Genomic DNA, 27,940 nt, shown 5'->3' on the forward strand with positions numbered 1-27,940 from the left:
TTGTAAGCTGTGCCTTCGATAACCTAACTCAACCAATGATCTCACATTACAGCAGGTCGTACATCTCTGCATGACTGACCTCAACATTTCCCCTGCACAAACTCTTACTGACAGGTTAAACAGCAGGATACGTACCTACTTTAAGCCATGAACAGAAATAATCTAAAGGTTAAGACATAATACAACATGCTTTTTCTGCTCGAGGTTCAGTCAATATCTCTCCTTATCACAAAGCCTGCTGGGAAATCACTATAGCAACCAAATTTAGGGATTACGGTTCAACACTTTGACTGTGTCCTAAACCGAACGCAGACAGGGTATTAGCATGAAAGCACCTACTAAGAACTGGTTTTAAACCAGCACAATGTAGAAAACATTCAAAAGCGTTAGAATGTTCAGTGACTATAACACTCCATCAGTCATTTTTACTTCACTCACACACGATTGTGGGAAATCACAGACAGTAGAGGACACAGCTATGCTGCTTTTCATACAAGTATATAAATATTTTCCATGCTCCACAATGCCCTTGTAAACTGTGAGCATGGCTAACGTTTCTAAGCATAGTCTGTCTAGATTCCAACTCATGTAAACTATAATCGACAGAGATCACGAAACATTTCCACTTTTTTTTTTACCCTCTCTGTCTTTTCATGTCTGTTCTCTTTTTGCTCATGCTGTCTCTCACTCTCTCAGTGGATGAAAACCAGGTGTGCCTTCACACCCTGTCTAGCCCCATCTGTTCCTCACTGTCTGAAAGAGCGCAGGAGCGGGGGAGAGGAACGAGGAGGAGAGAAAACGGAGTGCAGAAGATATTCCCAGTGGCAAACAGTAGTAAAGACATTCCAGAGGTGTGAATCTCTTCCTGTGCTCCGCCCACTATCCGTTCAACATTCTACCGCTCGCCCTGTTCCAACTACTGTTCCAAGAGCCAGAGGCAAGGTATGACCCTGAAACACACACACACTCGTTGAACACCTGCAACCGCAGGATTGAGATGTCATCTGTCAAAAACAGGTTTAACGCCGCAAAAAAAGAAGATAAATCTTTTAAATAAAACACACATGCACACACACAACAGTTTTGTTTGCATAACATGTCAGAAGACATTTCCTCTGTTTTTATATTAAGCACTGAGCAGCAGAATCGAATCACACACACACACACAACTGTGCGAAATCAGGAAATGAGCATAATTAAAACATGTGCACGTAAGCTAATCTGCATGCGAGGGGGGCAAACACACACACGTGCACTATTTGCAAACATTTGAATTGCTAGTTAATGGCCTGCAGGGCCCAGGAAGTGCACGCTTAATAATCATAGGTGTGACTATTTCCTTGAACTGTCAGTCAAAGCAGAGGGGAGAAACAAAGAGAGGTTTGATCTCGGTACCCACACACATCTCTCTTCACTCTTTCTATCTTCCCATCCGTGAGCCTATGTAACTGTCCAAGGTCATTCGAATTCTTCATGTTCTCCATAACTGCCCAACATCTGAATATGACTCAGAAATGTGATGACCTCCCCCTCGCCATGAAGTACCGGTGGGATTCGGCCATTTTTCCACATTCTCACAGGCTGTATTTTAATGCTCGATGCTGCCAGGATTACACACACACACACACACACAGGGAACGAGAGGCTCAACGTGCCATTAGTAAGAAAAATCTCATAAAGGAGCAATAATAAAATCAGAGAAGTCACAAAGGACTCCCTCTCTCTCATTGGTTTTATTGGTCGCTCTCCAAAACTCTGGGATTGTAATTGCAGTCACACACACACACACAAATGGCATTTGGGTTTTTGGATGGATACGTGGTTTGGAGAGACAGAAGCAGAAAGGGAACAGAACAAAGGACCGAGATGGTAACAATTAGAGTCAGAGAGAGATTGGGGTGAGGCCGAGTTGCCATTCAAAGGTTGGCGCATTCAAGCTCTGTTCCAAAACATAGTGAGTGGCCTACCTAAACAACATTTTAAAGCGTTATAAGTATGCTCACAACATGAAAGATATGGTACCTCAACATGATATCAGTTGCAGAGAAGGCAATAGTAGAATGCACTATGACTCAGTAAAAAAAAAAAAAAAAAAGAATCCAAAATTGCAGATGAGTTCAGAGAAATGCTGATTATAATTACAGTATACTTATAGCCTTCATTCAAAATAAAAAATAAAAATCTAAAAGAAAAATGACTATTCTACCCACCATTTATGTTTGTTATGTATTTTTAGTTTAGCAACACTAAATGTCAAGTGGATAGAATGACAGGCAGATAGATAGAACAATAAAAAAATCAAGACAACAATAATCATAGATAGAAAAACTGATAGAAAGAGAGATAGATAAAATGGCAGAATGATAGATAGAACAATAGAACATGCTAACAACTTAGAATACTAGCTTAAAGCATTAACTGCTTAAGAAAAGCTCTTTTAATTATCTGCAAGATATCATAAAATAATAACATATTGCATTTTTGATCATCTATTGAGGAAAGAGGCCAGAGCACTACGTTGTATGAGTGAACACTCTGCTCCCGCACTGCAGGCCTCGGCTCATCACGATGATGTTGTAGCTGCCAGTCACACATACACAGAGTTGACACTTACATTACGACCATAACTTCTTGGAGAGAACACACATGAGCTCCGTGACTGAGTGTGTGTGTGTGTGTGGCTCAGGTGTGGATTAAAGCAGGAGGTTGAAGAGGGGCACATCAGAAGCAGAGGGGCGGGGTTAATTAATGTCTCTGTCTCTCACAGCAGATGCTGATATTTTCTCTCTGGGTGGTGGGAATAACGTGTGTGTGTTCATAGGTGCCTGTGCATGTGTGTTCTGCTTCAGATGTGAGTAATTGCATTGAAGTCCACAGGGAGAAACACACAGACTCTGATTGATATACAATCAAGAGAGCATGTCAGATTAGGAAGAACTAGAAACAGACTGACATTCTAGAGAGACAATGTATTTAGCAGCTAATGAACACTAAAGTTGATTAAAGCAAAAAAAAAAAAGTTTAAATGCGGCAATTACAACTTTACGCAGTAATGAACGATAGATAGATGGATAGATGTATAGATGCCGATATATCAGCCTAGGTAATATATCAGTCAACTACTAACAAATACACATTGTACATAGCAGCTAATGAACACTAAAGCTGATTAAAGCCAAAGAATAAGTGTTTAAATGTGATACTCGCAGCATTATGCACTAATGGACAAAACACCATTAAAAACACTCTAGTAGAGGACAAAAGTGATGGACAGAAGGAGAGTGCAAATTAAAAGAGAGGTCTGTCAGAGACGGACAGATAGCAGGAGCTGAGACTGATAAACAAAAGGACCGATAAGAATGAGGGACGTGGGGAAGAATAAAGATATAGACAGATATGAGAAGCTGGGGAAAGATTTGAGACGCACACATCCACGTTAATCTCTAACACACAGACACACACTCCTGTGATCTCCCTCATTTACCCCTCCCTCACTCACACACACGTCTTGAGCTGTGGGCGTGGTGCTCTTTGAACCCTCCATATGGGACACATGTCCTCATCAAATATTCATACTATGGTTTTGTCTCATTAAATATTCAACAACGCACACACACACTTAAACATACAGCATGGATTTAAACCTCCAGTCCCTCCTCCTGGGGTGCGGGTTGTGCGTCTGGTCTTGTTTTGGAAATGGAAATGGTGCGCTAGAATAATTCACACCAATCTCAGTGAGGAGCCCCAGCAGCACGGAGTCAAGAGAAGCAGACTGATCTCAACGCTGTTATCACTCTCACACACACATGATTGAGTGCTGCAACACAAGTGGCGTCAAACGTCCACTCATACTGTATATCCCATACAGTCACTCTCACTCTCTCGACAAGCACACCAGCATGTAGGGATCTCCCTTTCACTTCCATATCACTGCATAATATAAACTAATTATAATTATAGACTAGGAATGTCAAATGCTAATTACACGATATGCCAATAAATTAATCAAATTTCTTATAATTAATTGCATATATCAATATTTGCCTAGATAAGCCCTTAAATGAAGATAATTTAGCAACATTACTGTGGCGACTGAGTAAATCGTTGCATTCAATTGTCTTTACAAAAAATAACTTTGTAAATCAATATACATTTCATTTCATAACATCATTACATCAAGATGCAACAAACTAAAAATAGTGTGTGTACCATTCAAAAGCTAATATTCAAATATATTTAATAAATGTAATTAGTGATTTATAAATGTAATGTCATGGCAAAGCAGTCTTCAGTGTTACGTGATCCTTCAGAAATCATCCTAATATACTGATTTTGTGCTCAAGAAACTTTTTTTAATGAAATTTAGAAAAAAACAGTTTGCAGAATTTCAGAATTTATTTGAAAAAGAATTTTGCAACATTATAAATGTTTCAATGCAAAATCTAAACTTTTGAACGGTAGTCTGTATATACTTAACACTAAATTTGAGTTAAATCGACAGTCATACTATACTAGGCTAATGGTAATCAAACAACCCAGACTATTTGGAATGTTTACATCTGAATTAAGACATTAATTATGCATTATATTAATTATAATCCCAAAATAGGTTTTGCTATTCTTTTGGGGACGTTAAGAAATTTCATGTTCACTTGGAAAAGGAAACATCCCAAAAGGTACATAAAACTCAGATAAAACATGTTTTCTCTAACTTAGTTTTACTGCATGAAATCACGGCCTAACAGGGGCAGTAAGTTTTCATCTGCCTTGGAATATTTCCCAGTCTAATTCCCCTTTATTTCCTTATTTCCTGTTGTCTCTCTCTTTCTACTACATCTATAAATACAAAATAACCCACAATTTGATCAAATGCAGTGTAGAAGCAGAACCCAAGCCAAACAATACACTCTGATTTAGAAATGTATATGTATATTTTATTGGCAACGGCTCATTCAGCTTGATTAGTAATCAGTGATTCTGTGATCATGTTAGCGCTTGTCTGCGCTGGTGTTTTGGCTCCAGCTGGCTCTGGCCCAGTTTAATCCCGTCATAAGCACACAGGTAGCCTGAGGCTCAATACAAGCTCTGCTCCGTTATGCTGTTATACTTCACAGCTCTATGGTCACAATGAGAGTTTAGCCCACCGACTATATATAGCAGCTATTAGCATAAAAAAGACAACCAAAAGAGGAAGAGAGTGTTATGGAAAATAAATGAAGAAATGGAGATCCAGTCCTGACCCCCCCATCAACCCCACAGTTCAACCTCAACTGTGTTTGTAGTCTTGATGTCTGCCAAACAATGAAGGATGTTTCCTTACCACAGACTGTATTCCTCTCATTACCCAGATGTAAATGTAGTCATGACTATAAAAGTTGAGTAATTAGATTATTACGTACACGTTTGTACCTTCTTGGTTTCTTCCAAGGTTTCTTCCTTGTTTTAAGAATTTTTGTTCACAGTAGGTATCGAAAGAGAATAGTTTATCTGAAATTAAAATTTTGCCATCATTTACTCTGCCTCATATCATGCTAAAAGTATTCATTCACAAATTAATAATTTACTCAGCAAGGACACATTAAATTGATCAAAAGTGACAGTAAAAACCTACAATGTTACAAAAGATTTCTATTTCAAATAAATACTGTTCATTTCTATTCATCAAAGAGTCCTAAAAAAGGTACCATGGTTTCCACAAAAATATTAAAGGGTCATCTTCGGAACACAAATTAAGATATTTTGGATGGAATCTGAGAGCCGTCTGACCCTCTGTAGACAGCGACTGCAATGTTCCCAAGTCCAGAAACGTAGCAAGGACAACAGTAAAATAGTCCATGTGAAATCAGGGGTTCAACCATAATTTTACAAAGCTATGAGAATACTTTTTTTTAAATACTTTTTTTTCAGCGCATGCTGAAAGTAAACAAAGCTGATTACTTTGATTACGTTCTGGGGTACTCTCCAAAATGTCAGAAGACGGTAACTCGCAGAGAAGAATTGTTGAATAAATTATTATTGTTTTCTTTGCGCACAAAAAGTATTATCATAGCTTCTTAAAATTATGGTTGAACCCCTGATGTCACATGGACTATTTTACCGATGTCCTTACTACGTTTCTGGACCTGGGAACATTGCAGTTGCGTTGCTGTCTACAGAGGGTCAGACATCTCTCAGACTTTATCAACAATATCTTTATTTGTGTTCCGAAGATGAACGAAGGTCTTATGGGTTTGGAACGACATGAGGGTGATTAATTAATGACAGAATTGTCATTTTTGGGTGAACTATCCCTTTAAGCAGCACAGCTGTTATCAACATTGATAATAATACACTTTTTTTCTTGTGCAGCAAATCGGTATATTAGAATGATTTATGAATGTTTTCTGAAGACTGGACTAATGACTGCTGAAAGCTTTGCCATCAGGAATAAATTATATTTTAAAACATACAAAAATAGAAAACGTTTTTTATTATAAAAATATTTAACAATATAACTTTTACTGTATTTTTGATTAAATAACTGCATCCTTTGTAAGCGTAAGAGACCTCTTTCAAAAGGTTTTTTTTTTTTTTTTTTTTTAATCTTATCAACCCCAGACCTTTGAGCAGTAGTGAATATGAATCAAATTAAAACATGCCACACTTATACTGTAGTTGGTGTGTGCAAATGTGGTGAAATTTACAAGACAAGAAAAGAACAAGTGTAAATGGGAAAGAGAAACAGATGGAGACAGTGAAAAGAGAAAAGGCGCGCTGGAGTGAGTGAGCGGGTCTGGATTAACCCGACTGACCCATTACTGCTGTGGTGTCGTAACACTGTTCAGATCACACGCAGCGAGATCAAACCTCTACTCACTGTCTCCATTACTGCTTCTGCAGCTCTCAACTCCAAACTTTGACCTTGAAGGTGCTGTGTAAACACTCCAACTGCAAGATCTACTGCTATGCATGCATCCTTGTTATCATTATTGAGACAGTAATTATCTCTGGTCCAAACAAAGTATCTTCATTATCTGACCACAAATGAGCCGATGTGTCACGACATACTGGTTTTAGAAAATTTGTGCATGTGTGGGTCCAGTTTTTCACTACATTAAAACCTGAAATCGCTTACAGTATATTGTGGTGAACAGGCAACTGTTCACAAAGAAAATGGCTTTAAAAAACGTACCTGAATATACTAAATATTTGCCTAAGGAAAATCTATAATGAAGATCTAAAAATGAAAAACATATAATAAAGTATTACAATATAAAATAGGTAAAGCATATTAATATAACAAATTAAAATATTGTTTGTAATGAAAATACTTAATTTAATGAAAATATAAAAATGTAAAACATTTCTGTGAATGTTAGAATTAGAACTAGGGGATGAAAAATATCATCAACTCAGTCTAAAAACAAGAAAAGTCAATAGGGAAAAAATACAGAAAACACCATAGTAGAAAAACAAGTGTAAGTGTGTGTGCAATGCCAAAGAACTGATTAGCAATCAGTGGCATTGTGGTAGATTTGGTAGGGGTTTAGAGTGCATTATATTGCCTGTGTGTCATAATCTCCATCCAGTCGTAACTGTGTGTGTGTGTGTGTAATGTGCTGGAGTGAGTTATGTGTTCAAGCATTCATATATTGCATCAGAGTGAGAACATTTCAGTACATTGATGTTTGTTTGTGTGTGTGTGTGTGTGTGTGTGTGTGTGTGTGTCTGTGTGTGTATCTGTGCTGTACAGCATGTAGCTGTGGGCAGTACTGCTCCTAAATTGCAGTGTGTCCAGGGAGTTTGATTTGTGATGGTGCTATTTTGGATATTCATTATTAATGGACACTGGCCTAATTCAGACCACAGCTTTTAGCACTCCATTCTAAATGAGACACACACACACACACACACACACGCTCTAGCTCAGTGTCTCTCAAACAAATCGCATCTCCCTTGAAAGCGCTGCCCTCAAAATTTCTCCCTCTCGTTCATTCTCTCCCAAAGTCTCTCTATCACATCAGCTCTCATCTTTCCATCATTCTCTCATCCTCCGTTCTATTCTCTCCGTCTCTCTCGCTCCATGTATGTTGCAGCATTAGCCATGTGTCTCCCAGAGGAGAGCTATCCGTCCCTCTTTGCTAATAATGCCACTTCATTAAAAGCAGCTCATTTCTCAGCGGGCCCATCAGAGGCAGGCCTCTCCCTCAGACAGACGGCACTGCGGAGCCATCTCTCCATCACAACACCGCCACGCAAACCCACGCTCATGCCGCAAGCAATCTCAACATGAAGGCCCAAATGTTCACAAAACGCACAGCGAGGCATCGCACACACCGCACAAGCATTAAACAAACACTTTCGAAATGCGAGTACAACATTATCTAAAGGTTAGCATAACATCACTGAAAACATTCTTGCGATGTGTTTAAAAGGATGCTCTTTTAAAGTAGCGCTCAGAACATTCTGAAAACATCACTAAGAGCTAAAACGATCACATTTTTAAAGAATGCTCAAACTATGTTGCATTAAGATTATAAAAATGTTTACAGATTTTGATCCATACAATGTATTTTTGGCTATTGCTACAAATATAACCTAGCGACTTAAGACTGGTTTTGTAGTCCAGGGTCACATTTGTTCATATAACATTTACACAGTCACAGGTTTTAGTCCGTTCTCTTTTATGTGGACAGCCATCTTTGATGAATGTGAATCAGAGCACTGTGGTGTTTTTAGACTGCATCAGCGTGTGAGAGCTCAGAGTTTACAGGCACCGCAGGACGACCACCACTGTGTTTGTGGAAGCGTTAGGTGCCTGTGACACAAAAGCTTAATATACCGGGAGGACGCACATCTGTCTCCCCCAACCCCTTCACGCTTCCCTCTCTCTCCGTCAGGATTTTTCCATCTCCCTGACCCCCCTCCTCCCCCCAGGTATCCATTCAAATGGACTCAGTTCCCTTGACAACCTAAGTGTGTAATGATTACCAATAATGGCTACCTGTAGCTTTATGAATCATGATTCATAAAAAGGAAATGACATAGAGTGACACACCATGGCAAAATCAATACAGCAGGAAATGAAAGATAAATGACATCAATCAAGACGCCCATCACTCTGTCAAATTACGAGAGAGGACTCGGGGTGTCTATAAAATGATCAGGAAAACATCAAGATGGAGGCCAAAGGTGTACGTCTAAATTTACTGTGTGTTTCTTGATCGTGTACTAACAATAAGTTTAATGAGGCGTAATAAGAGGAAAGAAACTGTCAAATATTAGCACAATAACCACATAATAATCACAACTAGTCCCTTGAGATGTTATTTATCAGGAGAAACGTGTTTGAAATACATCATGTTCCACTAACAATAATAATCTGTGGCACTTCTATTTAATAACGTGCATGCACACACACTGTATATATGATTTGACAGATCATGATTACTTTAAACCAGTTTAGATTAAAAAAAAAACATCTTACTTTGAATTATGTCAGTGTTATTTTAGTATCATTGAGATACTATTGTAGTGTTTGTCAATAGTTTGAATTAGATTTTATTTTAAAGGGGTCATCGGATGCAAAATTCACTTTACAAGTTGTTTGAACATGAATGTGTGTTGGAAGTGTGTGTACACATCCATCCTATAATGATAAAAATCCACCCAGTGTTTTTTTTTTTTTAAATTCCTATTTTAAAATCCCCTTTCTCAAATCAGGCTGTTCTGAGAATCCTGTCAGAATGACATAGTTCTGCACAGGCCACTCCCACCATAGTTGATTGACAAGAGCTTCTTACCTTAGAGCTTCTTTCTGGTGCAGGGGAAGACAAGAATGTCTCCGATTAAGGGATTGAGGTGTTTTATTGTTGGATGTAATAATAAACATAGCAGTCGTAATTTACTCCTTTACGCTGGAGACGCAGAGGATTAATGATACTTTTGTTTTGAAGGGAATGCGCCGGTCCCGATCTGCCTAAATGCGTCTATGTTCATGCGAATCATTTGTGATCCAGCTTCATCTACAGAAGAAGTGAGTACAACGGTTTTTATAAATCTTTGCAAATAGCCTTTCCTAATAATGTGCTAGTTAGCCAGTTTCACGGCTAAAGTAAACAGTACTGCTGGTTGCCCCAGGGAAGAGAGGGGCGGGGTCAGCAGAGCTCATTAGAATTTAAAGCAACATGGACTAGAATGGCTTGCTGAAAACAGAACTGATTTTGACAAGTGTTTTTTACACTACCATTGAGAAATTTTTTTATCCAAAGTATAGACTTTTCATTAAGACCCTAAAGAATCATATCAAATGGGCATCTGATGACCCCTTTGATATTTTACTAATTCTGTTATGTGTTTTTGTCATTTTTATTAGTTTTTTGAAAGGTCTATATAATTTTTAAACTGGATGAAATAACTTAATATAGAAATATTTATATATAATTTATACTATGGAGCTGTTGAATATATATATATATATATATATATATATATATATATATATATATATATATATATGAAGAGTTCAGATGCAAAACCCTCTAAATCCATCAGACTTCTTTTCTTTTAAATGAACATTTTTTAATCAGGCTCTTATGATCAGGTTTAGTTGTTTCATTTCAAAGGTAATGATAAGGTAATTAGTTAGTGAATAAAATAACTTTTTTTCAAAAATGTCACTTTAGACAATCCATTGGTTTGATTGAAGTTAGATTTTCTTTTGCCTCAAAACCAGCTAAATACACTTTTGCTATTTTTGTAAAAACCTCTAAATCCACCTCTTTGGGACAAGACAGTAAATAGTTGAAAAATCACTAAAGATGCGACTAGAAACCCTGTCTGAATACAGGCAAAAATCCCCCAAAAATATAAAAAACAAAACAAAAAGAAAAGATTCACACAGTATAACCACAATGGCACAAAATGGCAGCATATTTATTTTAACAACAAAAAACAGACGTTACACAAACAACCCAGCATTAAAAATACATACATCTGGCATAACATCCATATGAGACAGAAGAATGGCATCTTGTTTGACTTTGTCGTTGGTGAAATAGAGCTGTTGTTTGATGTATAATAAATCAGATTCCTTCAAAGGGCACTGCACGAAAAACTGTTATGAGTGCATGCTACACTTGCGACCGAGCCATTTCCACTGTATCTACATTCTTTTGCCTTATAACGGGCAGAGTTTTGAGGTAAATAACGTTTTCTTCTGCTATTCAATGTCAGTAGGACAGGCTCATCCATTTCATTGTACTCCATCTTTTATGTTAAAAATCTGAATCTGAATCTAAAACAATCTCCACAGAAAAACCGGCTCCTCAGCGTGCCGCTATATTTAAACCGCTCGAAATCATATGATTCGATTCGCGCCTTCTGATTGGTTCTCGGAACATAGCGGCTTTTGCTGCCAATGGGAAGTGGCGTTTAGAGGCTTTTGCCAACAAAATGATATTTCTGAATGGGCTGATGCTGGGATTTAGAGGATTTGAAGCAAAAACATTCGCTCAATGTCATTATCTAATTTTTCCCCTCAAAATAACTCAACACACAGCCATTAATGTCTAAACCGCTGGCCACAAAAGTGAGTACACCCCTAAGTGAAAATGTCCAAATTGTGCCCGATTAGCCATTTTCTCTCCCCGGTGTCATGTGACTCGTTAGTGTTACAAGGTGTCAGGTGTGAATGGGGAGCACGTGTGTTAAATTTGGTGTTATCGCTCTCACTCTCTCATACTGGTCACTGGAAGTTCAACATGGCACCTCATGGCAAAGAACTCTCTGAGGATCTGAAAAAAAGAATTGTTGCTCTACATAAAGATGGCGTAGGCTGTAAGAAGATTTCCAAGACCCTGAAACTGAGCTGCAGCACGGTGGCCAAGACCATACAGTGGTTTAACAGGACAGGTTCCACTCAGAACAGGCCTCACCATGGTCGACCAAAGAAGTTGAGTGCACGTGCTCAGCGTCATATCCAGAGGTTGTGTTTGGGAAATAGACGTATGAGTGCTGCCAGCATTGCTGCAGAGGTTGAAGGGGTGGAGGGTCAGCCTGTCAGTGCTCAGACCATACGCCGCACACTGCATCAAATTGGTCTGCATGGCTGTCGTCCCAGAAGGAAGCCTCTTCTAAAGATGATGCACAAGAAAGCCCGCAAACAGTTTGCTGAAGACAAGCAGACTAAGGACATGGATTACTGGTGAGGAGTACAAAGACAAGTGTGTCTTGCCTACAGTCAAGCATGGTGGTGGGAGTGTCATGGTCTGGGGCTGTATGAGTGCTGCCGGCACTGGGGAGCTGCAGTTCATTGAGGGAACCATGAATGCCAACATGTACTGTGACATACTGAAGCAGAGCATGATCAACAGAGCAGTATTCCAACATGATAACAAACCCAAACACACCTCCAAGACGACCACTGCCTTGCTAAAGAAGCTGAGGGTAAAGGTGATGGACTGGCCAAGAATGTCGCCAGACCTAAACCCTATTGAGCATCTGTGGGGCATCCTCAAGCGGAAGGTGGAGGAGCGCAAGGTCTCTAACATCCACCAGCTCCGTGATGTCGTCATGGAGGAGTGGAAGAGGACTCCAGTGGCAACCTGTGAAGCTCTGGTGAACTCCATGCCCAAGAGGGTTAAGGCAGTGCATCAAACAGGAAATAATTATATCAAAGAATATATAAACAATCAAATAGAAATAAATCTAAATATATAGCCTACTGTAGTTATAAGTCTGCATATATAGAAGCAAATCAGAATATATACTTGTAAATCTGAATATATAAACATAATTCAGAATATAGTTATAAGCCTGAATATATAGATACAAATCTGAATATATAAATGTAATTCAGAACATTAATTTAGTTATAAGTCTGAACATATGTAAGTAAATCAGAATATATATTTAAAAATCTGAATATATAAGTGTAAATTATGAATATATAGATCTGAATATATAGTTATATAAATGTTGTAAATCGTGAATATGTAGTTATTACAATTAACATTTATATATTCAGAATTATATTTAGTTGTAAGTCTGAATATATGATGAATGTAAATTGTTTATATAAATGTAAATCATGAATATAGTAGTTGCAATTCTGAAAATATAATTGTAAATGAAAATACATATGGATAAATCCTGAACATATAATTGTGTGTGTGTGTGTGTGTATGAAAGTACATATATATAATACACACACACACACACACACACACGCACACATTCCTTATAACCTGTGGTGCTTTCAATTAAATAACACAATATAAATATTAAAGCAAATGTAAGAAAAATTCCTGAGCTGTCTTTGCAAGGAAAATTAACAAAAGACCCATTCACATTCATACAGGTGTTTATAAAGAAACAGTGCATGGAAACTGTTGTGGTTAGAAAGAAATGAGAGCAGCCCTGGGGTGTTTACAGATGGAGAGAGTTCTGATGAAAATTTGAGAAACTAAATGTCATGTGTGGATTGACACTGAGACAAACAGACTGAGGACACTATACAAACACACATCTCAGAGAGACGCGCATGCAAACAAGCACTAAAGCACAGAAGAGAACTTGCTGTTTCCTTCACCCCTCCATTTCCCCATCTTCATCTCTCCCTCCCTCCACCCTCCATCACTCCACATGTGTGAGACATGTTGTCGTGGAAACGGCTTGCAGCACTGTGTGTTTATAAGAGGCGGAGAGGCTTCGTTCAGTCTCTCTCTTTTGCTTCCCGCCTTTTGAAACAGAATAAAGCCAGTCGGAAAAAGAGAACGTGAGAGTGAAAGAAATGGAAATTAATCATCTTTCTCCATGTTCTCCCTTTCATCTCTCTTCATATGTACCTCAGTGTTTTAATTTCCTTTTTGTCTCAGGTCATGACCCGCTTCAGTCTCTCGCACTTTGATAATAAGCACCAGGATGAAGGTGAAAGTCTCATACACTCAAAGACATGTGAGAGAACACACTCCAACTACTAGATTAAACACATTCAGCAAGGAAATACAGGCACATTTACACAAAGATTAAACAATTACAGCCTCGCATTTAGTTGCACTGCTGAAAAAAAAAAAAAAAAAAACACTTAAACCAGTCTAAGCTGGTTTGTTGGTCTTTTGGCTGGTGTTTTTCAGCTGGAAGACCGGCTGGCTGCCCAGTTAAACACCAGCTTGGCCGGCTGGGAGACCATCCTAAACCAGCTAAAACCAGTTTAAACCATCTGAGATCAGAAAACCATATTAGTTTGGTTAGTGTTATATCAGTATCTATAGCCACGTTTCCATTACCCTTCAAAATACACAAACTGAAATTGCGAATTGAAAATACGCCCAATGGAAACATCAATTTCACAAGTACTCCAATTCATCGCAAAAATGTTTTTCCGCTTGCATGAGGTGGTTTTTCAGGCAATTCGAAAAAAGGTATATTTCGCAAAACTGCAATGGCTTTTTCGCATTTACAGGTCACCTGGCGTATGTGATGATCACATGATCATTCTTTAATGTACTATAACTTCAAAAAACACCTCATATGTGGCCGCTTACACAAGCATTGATTACACAATGCTTGTATAAGGGGCTTTCCTTGTCATTAAAGCTTGGATAACCCTTTATTTACACTGCACACGTCTGTGGCGCATTACGGCTCTGACACAACCACCAGAGCTGATCTAGTCAATGCTCATGTTTATACCATCTGCACCACAGCACATTTCAGAAGCGTCCCAGAAGCGTCTCTCCACGCTGCTTTGCTAAAGATACATGCCTACGTCTTCTTTGATTAAAATTAATGGCTAGTGCAATGGCTGCGATATATGTAAACCTACCAACATCCATTGGCATGACTTATCGCAAGAGGAAATAAATTACGTATAAGTCGCATAACATTGGTTAATGGAAACGCCGTTATTTTGGAACAGTTTATCGACATTTACAAAATATCGCTAACGTTTTGCACAAATCTGTAATAGAAACCCAGCTACTGAGATACTATTATAGGTTTAGTTAACATTTTGATTTAAACTCGCTTTTATTGTAATTTTAGTTTTGTCTTTGTGATTTTTTTTCTTTTTTTTTAGTTTTAATTTATTAATTTAGTACTTCAAAGCAATATATATATATATATATATATATTATTTTACTTTATGTTTATTTCAAGTAATTAAAATGATTTTATATATAGTTTTAGTTTGAATTTTAGTTCAATATAATAAACCTGATTTAAGTAGAGTTACTCAGCAGGGTTGAGGAGAAGAAAATCTGACTGCTCAGATTTGGTTCAGATTTAAGTATCAACTTCATCTCAGATATTTTTCCTAAAATTCCACCAAAGAATGAGGGAACAAGACAAAATTTTAACTCATCTTCTAGAGCCACTACTAGAGAGGACCGTGTAATCAGTCAGCATTTTGCTATAGAGCAGCACACACTGTATACCTATACAAGTAAAGAATATATACATCTTTTGCATCTTGGCAAATCTGAGCACAGTCTGAGACATTGTTGAGATTTCTTTTGAAACTAGAGACGCCACATGTGAAATTCCCTGGGTATTTTTTCTTACAAAAAACTTGAGACATAAAAGTCCCAATTGCTTTCATTCATTGCTTTGGTGTTCAGGAGAAACAATAGCAATATTAAAGAGATTTCATTAGTGATTTTTCTTTCCGGTGTCTGCTTGGACAATTTTAAAACATTCAAATGTCATAATGCAAACACTAGTATAAAGCGAAGGATGTGCAGGAGGAGATGCTGATTGTGTGTGTGTGTGTGTGTGTGTGTGTGTGTTAGAACTTGTCACATTGGCTTTTAGTTCTGCCTGCATAAAAACCATTATGTGAGCGTTCACAGACACACACACACACACACACACACATGCACATTTGGCTCATATTACATATATAAAACACAGATGTCCGTGTGTATATAGCTGTGTTTGTTCTCAGTTTGTTTAGTACTACAACACTGACTCTTACATAAAACACAAGCCCTTTAATCAAGCCTGTATGTCTACAGAGAACTTCACTGACAACAGCAATAGATCCACCTGTCAGCGTACATTAAACACACTGTGTGTTTGTGTGCACGTTCATTAATTATACTCTGCCTTTCTATGGCATTTTGCATTTTGACAGTTATGCCAATAAAGCGCTATTGAACTGAAACTACATTGTGTCAGTGTGTGTGTGAGAGAGAATGAAAAAGAGAGGGAGACACTGTCCATCCCTGTGTGTGTCAATAATAATATCAGTCTCATGAATGGATATATTGAGATTTTAATAAAGTCAGTAGACTGATTCTCTCTGCCTCTCTCACACACACACACTTCACCTTTTCTCTGCCGTCTGATTCTCTTCTGTCCATCTCAAACCCTTGTCTTTGGCCAGACAGACCACTACACTGTCGTCAGGGTTACCGCACCATTGTGTATCCCGTTGCCAGGTAACCGGTCGCTGTGGCAATGATGGAGAATCCTAACAGTGGGGTTCTGATATAAATCTTCCCTCCGGTTTACATTTCTTGTTTTTCGTCCTTCCTCTCTCTCTCTGTGTCTCCCATCTGCTGCATAAAGGGGCAGAGCGACCTGTGAGAAACTGGACACGGCAAACAATGAGAGCGACGGACAGATGTCTTGTTTGTTTTCTTTTCCCCATTCCCTCCATCTTCCCCAGCCTTTAATGAATGTCTCGATTATGTCAATAATTTCTTCTGTCGCTCTTTCCCACTTTTTTGTGTGTCAGCTAGGTCACATGGTTCTTTCTGTTATTATAAGTGGTCTTGGAAAGAAAAAGACGTTTTCACAACAATGTCTCAAAATATGTCACTAGACCAAACTTTTGATTTAAACAACCCTTAATGTTCAAGAAGTAGTTAACTTTGGCACATAGCTGAGATATGCACTTTAAATGTTGTAGTTGGTTGAAGAAATGTGTTCTTTTACTTTTTCAAAGACAAATTTTGGCTAATGGTGCACCAAATTAAAATCCTTGGCTCAAATATATATTAAATAGGTGTGTGCATTTTTTGTTTTCTATTTCATTGTGATATATATATAGGGTAAACGTACATATTAAGCACAATAATAATTAATTTATTACCCTACTTGATGTCTTAACCAATAGATATGTTTGTTACTATATACCTCCTGTAATGTCAAGTCAATCAGATAATTGCACTCTGAGATACGAGTCTCCATGTGTTCATACTGTCTGGCGGCCATTTTGAAAGCTGTCTAAAAACTTTCACCATAATTAATAATAATTACATTAGGGAAATAATTACATTAGATCCAAAAGATAGTTTTAGCAACACAGCGCAGATGCTACAGAACACAGTTAGCTGACTAGCTGTATAAGATTGTGTGCTACGCTAATATATTACTTCACAGGCATTACTGGCTTGTACTTTTACATCCATAATATTATAAATTGACAGTTTTGTGCTGGTCTGTCGTTTTACAGTGCTGTAATTTTTTAAAGATTTAATATTTTAAGGTGAGCTTAAAGGGTGCACTACTATGAAAATCACACAGCTTCAGTGTGAAATCAATAAGAAAAAGTATAATTTCATAGATATTGAATATGAACTTAATACATGACCTTGACTATTTATTTAACACAAATCCTGTCATTTTAATAAATATTACATGAAATTTATAAAAAATTGTTGCTGCTCCAATTAAGCTCAGTGTGCTCTCTTTAAGATCTTCCACATTGAAAGTCTATGTAAATACTTCATAAACAGACTTTAAATATTAACTGATGGTTGTCACTTTAAGTTAAGTTAATGGATTTTCTATGGATTCTGTCAACTCAAATCTGCAGACTGGCTCTGATCTTTGGCAACTAGCATCAACTTTTCCAGACTGTAAATCAGTGGAAAATCGGGGCAAAAATCGTGTATATTCCAGCCATAAGAGACTACAGATAAGTTGACATCCATTTAAAGAGAGGTTTATAATGAGGCTAGTTTCTGTGTTCATCTCCATTAATTAAATGTTTTATTTGATTTTTGAATATGTGTTACTTAGCCGAACGTGAACTAGATGTTGCAATGTGCTTAAATGACACTTGAATACATAACTGTTCAAATTGAATACCTTGTTGCTTGATTTTAGTGTTCTGTTTTTTTTGTGATTGACTTTGTACCTTAAAAAATATATATTTTTACAATTATTCTTCAGAAATTTTCCTTAAAATAATCAAGAATTTTTAATAAAACATGATGTGAGCTTAATGGGAACAGGGTTGTGCTTAAAGGGTACTTAATTTAAATGCTTTTGTCATTTAAAATAAAATTTTATGTTTTTGTGTGAGAGATTAATATTTTATTTTAACATACATTTTTTAATATCTTGTGCACTAAAAATGTCTCAATGTAGATTTTGGTGAGCTTAATAGGTACGTTTACCCTATAATAAACTTAATGAAAAGTTTTTTTTTACAAAATTATAATAATATTTCACAATATTTAAGTACATTACTGTACTTTTGATCAAATAAATGTTTGAGAATGGAAAACACTCTCTATTAATCAGCCTGTATCCAGAGGAATATCCTGGAAAATGCAAATATGTGATATAGTATTTGAATAATGTATGTTATCTCATCAGTACAGTGGCCCAGTAGAGCACAACACAATGAAATCTCCACAACACAACAGAATCAAGCCGCAACACAATGAAATTATCACCACACAATGGAAATAAGCCGCAAAACACACAATTAGCACAACACAACAGAAACAAGCCACAACACAACGGAAACAAGTTGCAACACAACAGAAACAAGCCGCAACATAAAGCGAAATTAGCAGAACTACGGGTGTGCAATATATATCGTCTGCGATATATATATATGCACGCTTACATTACGTAATGGAGTCTAGACTAGGGCGCGTGCGCATTTAGAGTGTGTTCTTTCACTGCATGATTCAGTCTAATAAAATGCACTAAGAATGATCACAAAATTCAAGATACGGGGGCGTATATACAGTATATGCGTATATATATATATATATATATATATATATATATCATTTCATATGGTTAAAAATCACATGAAGAGTGACAGGTTTTTTTTCAAAAATAAGCATGATTACAAATGTGATACTGATTTTATACAACAGTTCAATAAACAATAAGTTAATATTAAGAGATTACGTTTTAGACACCATATTGCCTGTTTTTGCTCCATTTCGCCAACAAAAAATAATTCCAAACAGCTACAGCACTGCTTTGCGTCTCTGAGCAACTTCAGGTGTTTTGTTCCTGAATGAATCAACCATTTAAATTATTTGGTTCAGTAGCAATGACTTGCTGCCACCTACTGGTGATTTTAATTTCACATTCAAAGTATCTTTTCGTTTTAAAATCATTTCAAATATCAGTATTCAATGTTTTATGTTTAAAATATCAAAACATTATGCATTTTTAACTGCAGGTTAAAGCACTCCATGTCCCTCCCTGTGTAAATACATCTAAACACAGTGTGTAAATGCCACTTCAGATCCAACTTCTGCAAAGATTAATTTTGTTGATACTGGTTTCATTTGTTTGGTAACAGCCTAAATGTCTTATTATTCTAATTGACTGATTAAATGTAACAATTTGATTCAAAAGATGCACACTTTTAGGAAAAAATTGCTTTTTTAAAGGTGAAATTGCCCATGAAAGGTAAAAATGAATTTAAACTTATATGAAAAGATTAATTTCTATCACTGATGTGAACTGACCACACAGAATATGAAGAATATCAAAAACTGCAGCTATCCACGGTAGTCAGATATCAGCACAATAACACACTCGGCAAAATATCGTCTAATTATCGTTATCGAAAAACTCCCCAAAAATATAGAGATATCATTTTTTATCAATATCGCACACCCCTAAGCACAACACAATGGAAACAAGCCGCAACACAGCGAAATTAGCACAACACAACAGAAACAAGGTGCAACACAACTAAATTAGCACAACACAATGGAAACAAGCCGCAACACAATTAAATTAGCACAACACATCGGAAACAAGCTGCAACACAGCGAAATTAGCACAACACATCGGAAACAAGCTGCAACACAACTAAATTAGCACAACACAATGGAAACAAGCCGCAACACAGCGAAATTAGCACAACACAACAGAAACAAGGTGCAACACAACTAAATTAGCACAACACAATGGAAACAAGCCGCAACACAATGAAATTAGCACAACACATCGGAAACAAGCTGCAACACAGCGAAATTAGCACAACACATCGGAAACAAGCCACAACACAACGAAAACAAGCCGCAACACAGCGAAATTAGCACAACACAACAGAAACAATGTGCAACACAATGAAATTAGCACAACACATCGGAAACAAGCCACAACACAACGAAAACAAGCCGCAACACAACGAAATTAGCACAACACAATGGAAACAAGCCGCAGCACAACGTAAACAAGGTGCAACACAAAGAAATTAGCACAACACAACGGAAACAAGCCGCAGCACAATGAAATTAGCACAACACATCAGAAACAAGCCGCAACACAGCGAAATTAGCACAACACAACAGAAACAAGGTGCAACACAACTAAATTAGCACAACACAACGGAAACAAGGTGCAACACAATGAAATTAGCACAACACATCGGAAACAAGCCGCAACACAACGAAAACAAGCCGCAACACAGCGAAATTAGCACAACACAACGGAAACAAGCCGCAACACAATGTAAACAAGGTGCAACACAATGAAATTTGCACAACACAACGGAAACAAGCCGCAGCACAACGTAAACAAGGTGCTACACAACGAAATTAGCACAACACAACGGAAACAAGGTCCAACACAATGGAAACAAGCCACAGCACAATGTAAACAAGGTGCAACACAACGAAATTAGCACAACACAACGGAAACAAGGTCCAACACAATGGAAACAAGCCACAGCACAATGTAAACAAGGTGCAACACAACGAAATTAGCACAACACAACGGAAACAAGCTGCAGCACAGTGAAATTAGCACAATACAACAGAAACAAGCGAAATTAGCACAATACAACAGAAACAAGGTGCAACACAACTAAATTAGCACAACACAACGGAAACAAGCGAAATTAGCACAATACAACAGAAACAAGGTGCAACACAACTAAATTAGCACAACACAACGGAAACAAGCCGCAACACAGTGAAATTAGCACAATACAAAAGAAACAAGGTGCAACACAACTAAATTAGCACAACACAACATAAACAAGCGAAATTAGCACAATACAACAGAAACAAGGTGCAACACAATGAAATTAGCACAATACAACAGAAACAAGGTGCAACACAACTAAATTAGCACAACACAACGGAAACAAGGTGCAACACAATGAAATTAGCACAACACATCGGAAACAAGCCGCAACACAACGAAAACAAGCTGCAACACAGCGAAATTAGCACAACACAACGGAAACAAGGTCCAACACAATGGAAACAAGCCACAACACAATGGAAACAAGCCGCAGCACAGTGAAATTAGCACAATACAACAGAAACAAGCCGCAACACAGCGAAATTAGCACAACACAACGGAAACAAGCCGCAACACAATGAAATTAGCACAACACATCGGAAACAAGGTGCAACACAACTAAATTAGCACAACACAACGGAAACAAGGTGCAACACAATGAAATTAGCACAACACATTGGAAACAAGCCGCAACACAACGAAAACAAGCCGCAACACAGCGAAATTAGCACAACACAACGTAAACAAGGTGCAACACAATGAAATTAGCACAACACAACGGAAACAAGCCGCAGCACAGTGAAATTAGCACAATACAACAGAAACAAGCCGCAACACAGCGAAATTAGCACAACACAACGGAAACAAGCCGCAACACAATGAAATTAGCACAACACATCGGAAACAAGGTGCAACACAACTAAATTAGCACAACACAACGGAAACAAGGTGCAACACAATGAAATTAGCACAACACATTGGAAACAAGCCGCAACACAACGAAAACAAGCCGCAACACAGTGAAATTAGCACAACACAACGCAAACAAGCAAAATTAGCACAATACAACAGAAACAAGGTGCAACACAACTAAATTAGCACAACACAATGGAAACAAGCCGCAACACAGTGAAATTAGCACAATACAACAGAAACAAGGTGCAACACAACTAAATTAGCACAACACAACGTAAACAAGCGAAATTAGCACAATACAACAGAAACAAGGTGCAACACAATGAAATTAGCACAACACATCGGAAACAAGCCGCAACACAGCGAAATTAGCACAACACAACAGAAACAAAGTGCAACACAACTAAATTAGCACAACACAACGGAAACAAGGTGCAACACAATGAAATTAGCACAACACATTGGAAACAAGCCGCAACACAACGAAAACAAGCCGTAACACAGCGAAATTAGCACAACACAACGGAAACAAGCCGCAACACAACGTAAACAAGGTGCAACACAATGGAAACAAGCCGCAACACAATGGAAACAAGCCGCAGCACAACGGAAACAAGCCACAACACAACAAAATTAGCACAACACAACTAAATTTGTCCTATCCGTGTTGTGGAGATTTTGTTGTGTTGTGCACTGCTGGGCCACAGTACATCACATATCAGTGTGGGTGATGTCATAGGCAGATGCTCTTGCATTATGCCAGTAAGTTTGCAGGGACAAGCACCAATCATATTTTCTTCAAACCTCAGAAAGTGTAAAAATCTAGTTTTGGTAACAGTTGCAGATACACACTTGCCATCTCATTTTATTCTTTCTCATAATACAATGCCAACAAACCCCCGAGTTACTGCAGACATGATTGCCCTCTCTATCTATCTATCTGTCAGTCTCTGGTGTTGTGTATTATGTGTGTATCAGGGATCTCCTGTCTATGTGTGATGATAATCGTGATCCAAACTGGCCTTCGTAGTTACAGGAGAACAGAATGGAGTTTGCATCTGATGTTTGAATCTGAAATCAGTGTGTGATAGAGCGTGTGTCTGTGTGCGTGTGGCGCAGACGTTGAGAAAATGCTTCGCTGATTTGTATGGTAATACCGCCTGTTCACGCAGCGGGTTCTGCCTTCTGAAACCATCAGAAAGAGAGAGAGGGAAAACGAGAGAGAGATCAGTCGCCATTAAAGCATGTGGCGATGAGAGTGGGCCGCAGGTCAGTAATGTCCACACTGAATGTATGTGTGAATGGATGTCTGCTCACCTATATACTATATGTGTGATACTATACTATAGCTACAAATCTTAGCTTCATTACAAGTTTGTTGCATGTGTGAGATGGGGTGCTGTATGCTGAAATACACGGGTTCCCTATGGATTCCATATCTCTTTCTTCTTTCTTTCCCTAGAGTGGGCTATTTACAAAGTTTGAGTCCTAAGGGAATATCGACCATCTTCTAGCAACCAAATAAACACCTTATGGTGCCTGTCTTCCTGTCTGTCTGTCTTCCACCTGCGAGATGTGAGCCTCCCACCTCTTTTTCATCTGCAGCGTTTGCTCTCCCTGTCTGTTTCCTCACACTCATCTTCTCTCTCTCTCTCACTCTCTCTCGAGGGCTGAGATTGAATCAGCGTCTTGACCCTCAGCACAGCACCTGCGCCTCTTCAAATGACTAACCTGAAGAGGAGGAGGGAAAGAATTATGGGCAGAAAGCGTACTATGGCGCCTTCCGTGCACAATAGTTTCATTATCTGCTATATTGTGACTTTTCCATTCAGGCTTTTTCTGCTCCTGAAACAGAAACATTCAAGTGTTACGACTCATTACATTGAGTGAATCAGTGAGGGATCTGACTTGTCTCCGGTCAAAAGAAAGAAAAATCACAAATGAGATCTTGTCAGTGTCTCAATTGTGTCTCCTAGACAGCTATGAGTTTGAATTGAGAGCAAATGGCGAGTGTTCTGAGAACTTTCTCCTAAGAAAAAGATCCTATTGATGACACTTCTTCTATAGAGAGATGAGATCTCAATGTCTCAGATTTTCCAAAATATCAAATAAAAGTCAGAGTAAGTGAATATATATTTTAAACATTTTAAATTGTAATATTACTTCATAATAATACTGTTTTTACAGTACTTTTGTTCAAATAAATGCAATCTTGGTGAGCATAAGAAACTTCAAAAACATAAAAAAGACCCAAGACTCAAAACACTAACACTAAGACTAACTAACATTTTAACAATAGTATATATATATATATATATATATATATATACAGGTGCTGGTCATATAATTAGAATATCATCAAAAAGTTGATTTATTTCACTAATTCCATTCAAAAAGTGAAACTTGTATATTATATTCATTCATTACACACAGACTAATATATTTCAAATGTTTATTTCTTTTAATTTTGATGATTAGAGCTTACAGCTCATGAAAGTCAAAAATCAGTATCTCAAAATATTAGAATATTTACATTTGAGTTTGAATAAATGACCATCCCTACAGTATAAATTCTGGGTATCTCTTGTTCTTTGAAACCACAATAATGGGGAAGACTGCTGACTTGGCAATGATCCAGAAGACGAACATTGACACCCTCCACAAAGAGGGTAAGTCACAGAAGGTCATTACTGAAAGGTGTGGCTGTTTACAGAGTGCTGTATCAAAGCATATTAGATGCAAAGTTGACTGGAAGGAAGAATTTGGGATGACCGCAAGCCTGAGAATACAGTCAAGCAAAGCCAATTCAAACACTTGGGAGAGCTTCACAAGGAGAGAACTGAAGCTGGAGTCAGTGCATCAAGAGTCACCACGCTCAGACGTCTTCAGGAAAAGGGTTACCAAGCCACTTCTGAACCAGAGACAATGTCAGAAGCATCTTAACTGGGCTGTGGAGAAAAAGAACTGGACTGTTGCTCAGTGGTCCAAAGTCCTCTTTTCAGATGAAAGTAAATTTTAAATTTCATTTGGAAATCAAGGTCCCAGAGTCTGAAGGAAGAGTGGAGAGGCACAGAATCCATGTTGCTTGAAGTCCAGTGTGAAGTTTCCACAGTCAGTGATGATTTGGGCTGCCATGTCATCTGCTAGTGTTGGTCCACTGTGTTTTCTGATGTCCACAGTCAACGCAGCCATCTACCAGGAAATTTTAGAGCACTTCATGCTTCCTTCTGTTGACAAGCTTTATGGAGATGCTGATTCCATTGTCCAGCAGGACTTGGCACCTGCCCACACTGCCAAAGGTACCAAAAGCTGGTTCAATGACCATAGTGTTACTGTGCTTGATTGGCCAGAAAACTCACCAGACCTGAACCCCATAGAGAATCTATGGGGTATTGTCAAGAGGAAGATGAGAGACACCAGACCCAACAATGCAGAAGAGCTGAAGGCCACTATCAGAGCAACCTGGGCTCTCATAACACCTGAGCAGTGCCACAGACTGATCGACTCCATGCCACGCCGCATTGCTGCAGTAATTCAGGCAAAAGGATCCCCAACTAAGTATTGAGTGCTGTACATGCTCATACTTTTCATTTTCATACTTTTCAGTTGGCCAAGATTTCTAAAAATCCTTTCTTTGTATTGGTCTTAAGTAATATTCTAATATTTTGAGATACTGATTTTTGACTTTCATGAGCTTTAAGCTCTAATCATCAAAATTAAAAGAAATAAATATTTGAAATATATCAGTCTGTGTGTAATGAATGAATATAATATACAAGTTTCACTTTTTGAATGGAATTAGTGAAATAAATCAACTTTTTGATGATATTCTAATTATATGACCAGCACCTGTATATATAGTTTTTTTGTATTTATTATTTACTTGTTACTTATTCTTATACACACAAAAGTCCATGCCTGAGGTTTATTTTGAAGGGAAATGGAGCACAACACGATCTGTAAATACCATCATAAGCATTTGATTTAAAGTTGAGTGATATCATTTGTGTTCTTGGCAACTAGTGTTTTATTACGATGACAACAGTCGACTGGAGCAGATATTATTGCTATGTGTGTATGCATCATGTATGTGTTTGCTCAACCTCAGGCTTGTGGTCTTACGGGAGTTACCTTGACAGTCAACAGAGCAAAGTGTTGGCAGAGTAGGACACATTACGTTAGATAGGTCTCATAAAACTGGAACGCCTGTAAAAATCACTCACGCACACCATAAGTTATCTGTCTCTACACCAGCATTTTGAACAAGGCTCTTCTTTTTTCATTAAAGGAATAGTTAACCCAAAAATGAAAATTTGCTGAAAATGTACTCACCCTCAAGCCATCCAAGATGTAGATGAGTTTGTTTCTTCATCAGAACAGATTTAGAAAAATTAAGCATTGCATCACTTGCTCCCCACTGGATCCTCTGCAGTAAATGGGTGCCGTCAGAATGAGAGTCCAAACAGCCGATTTATAATCCACAAGAGTTCATCAAGTCTTGTGAAGTGAAAAACTGAGTGTTTGTAAGAAACAAATGCATCAAGATTTCCTTTCGGTTTAAATAGGAGACGTCCATCTATTATATTGCTTTCTTCAATGAAAAAGCCGACGGAATCAGGAGAGAAATATGCAGAGATCAAGCGCTGTTTAGTCCAAAGTAGTTCTAAACAAATACGCCAGAGAAGGCCTTTTTCATTGAAGGAAGCGTTATTATGGATTATAGACTGGGATTTTGGCCAGAAGTGATGGTTTACAGTTAAAACGCCTTAATGATGGGTTCGTTTTGTACAAATATGCCGTTTTTCACTTCACAAGATGTTAATTGATGAACTGGAGTCATGATGTAATACTAAATTTCTCCAAATCTGTTTCAAACTCATCTACATCTTGGATGGCCTGAGGGTGAGTACATTTTAATTTCTGGATGAACTCTCTCTTTAACCATCATCTCTCTCTGACTTTATTCATCGTCTAACTTCATATTTCCTGTTTTCGTTTTCCTTCCCCTCCTCATCTCCATCTCGCCCTCCATCTGTAGTGACCCTGTTTCCTTCGCTCTCCAACAGAAGGTGGTGGTGGCTCTCCGGAGACAAACCCAGAAACAATGAATGGAAATGGGACAGTGGCTGAATACATTTGCCACCACTGAAAGAGGGAGAATGAGATGAAAAGATACATAGATGGATTGCGTTCATCTTCTTTTGCCTGTATGAAATGCGTGTGTGGAGCCTCACATTCACCCAACAGGCTTTGCCATTGATGCAACATAATTATGACAAGCTCTCTGCTGTACATCAGTGTGTGTTTCGTACTGTACGTGCATCGCCACACACACTGATTTATCTGGTGTCCCCCGGCAGGGATAGCCACATTCATCAGCGCAGGATTAGAGAGGCATCAGGCTGAGAGACGGATCGATACTGAAATATATAAATAATCACTAAATACTGACCCGGGATCAGCCGCTGAGGCAACAAGTGGTGGCTGCAGCGCTGCACTTTGACAGCAGAGGGAGAACAAGAACTGCCCACTGCAAAAACACAACAAAAGAAACCATTACTACATATCAAACACATGCTCGTAACACAAAAGCAAACATTCACACTGTTATTGCTGCTTTCAAACTAACTCTTTCATGAGTGGGCACACAACAGCTGGCAGAGGGCACAGTTGTGTGTGTGTGTGTGTGTGTGTAAGAAAGACGTAGATGAAATAGATGTGGATATGTGTGTGTGTGTGTGTGTGAGTCAAAGTCTCCGCAGCTGCTTTTCATTGTGGAAAGTTGAGTGGCGTTTTTATGAATCTAAAGCACGCAGAGTAGGATGCGCATGGTCCACGCACACACTTACTGACTAAATGCACTAAAATACAAACACACACATACTGTAGTGTTCAATCCTGAAACCGAAAGCTCTGAGATTCAATCCTAATGGAAACCATATTGCCAGAGAAAGTGAGTGTGTTTTCCGTGTGCATTAGTATGTGATTGATGGCTTTTGCATTCTGGTGAACATGTACTTCC

General features: G+C 38.1%; 1 protein-coding gene across 2 annotated transcripts in view; it reads right to left on the reverse strand.

Moving 5' to 3' along the window:
• serpinh2 (serine (or cysteine) peptidase inhibitor, clade H, member 2) overlaps window positions 1-27,428 on the reverse strand; it is a 76,808-nt gene extending 49,380 nt beyond the window's left edge. The window contains exon 1 of one of the 2 annotated variants that reach the window (XM_058783225.1): window positions 27,371-27,428. The gene's annotated coding sequence lies outside the window, so the exon portion shown is untranslated. Of the gene's footprint in view, window positions 1-23,506; window positions 23,545-27,370 lie in introns of those variants that run through there. The other variant, XM_058783224.1, reaches the window with a different exon arrangement.
• Window positions 27,429-27,940: the final 512 nt, after the last annotated feature.

This window comes from Onychostoma macrolepis, chromosome 07 (assembly GCF_012432095.1).
Source record: "Onychostoma macrolepis isolate SWU-2019 chromosome 07, ASM1243209v1, whole genome shotgun sequence".
In the NCBI taxonomy this organism is placed as follows: domain Eukaryota; kingdom Metazoa; phylum Chordata; class Actinopteri; order Cypriniformes; family Cyprinidae; genus Onychostoma; species Onychostoma macrolepis.